At 25.0% G+C, this 528-nt stretch overlaps 1 protein-coding gene across 3 annotated transcripts in view; it reads right to left on the reverse strand.

Moving 5' to 3' along the window:
• The window catches only part of CD160 (CD160 molecule), a 19,578-nt gene that overhangs the window by 3,784 nt on the left and 15,266 nt on the right, over positions 1-528 (reverse strand). The window lies entirely within an intron of this gene.

Raw genomic sequence — 528 nt, forward strand, 5'->3', positions numbered from 1 at the left:
AAAAAAAAAAAAAAAAAAAAAAGTGTCTTGAACAAAAGGTAATAGTAGAGAGAAAAAATATGACACAAATGAATAATTTTTGTTCTTTTTTTATGTTTACCATGTATTTGTGGAATAAGTGGTTGAGGAATTACTGACACAGACTTTGAAAAACTCAAATAAGATAATTATGATTTTAGAGCATGGGCTTTATTTGTCAAGATAAGAGTATATAATGACTAATTCACTAGTATTATTAAACAAATGATAATGAGATAAAATTGTAGTTAGAACAATCAGTTTAACGTTAAGAGCCGTTTGTCTTAAACTGTAATTTTAGAGAAAATAAAATGATAATATTCGATGTATAGGATAATCTCAAGTGGTTAGAAAACATAGCATTTAAGAGGATTCAATCGTTTTCTTCTCTAACCACTAGGGAGAGCTTTATTTGTGTTCAGGAGTTGCTGAAATAGCCTTTCTGATCTTTTTTTTTTTTTTTTTTTTTTTTATTTTTAAAAAAAATTTTTTTTCAACGTTTATTTATTT

This window comes from Herpailurus yagouaroundi, unplaced genomic scaffold, assembly GCF_014898765.1.
Source record: "Herpailurus yagouaroundi ecotype Mexico unplaced genomic scaffold, PumYag 322, whole genome shotgun sequence".
Classification (NCBI taxonomy): domain Eukaryota; kingdom Metazoa; phylum Chordata; class Mammalia; order Carnivora; family Felidae; genus Herpailurus; species Herpailurus yagouaroundi.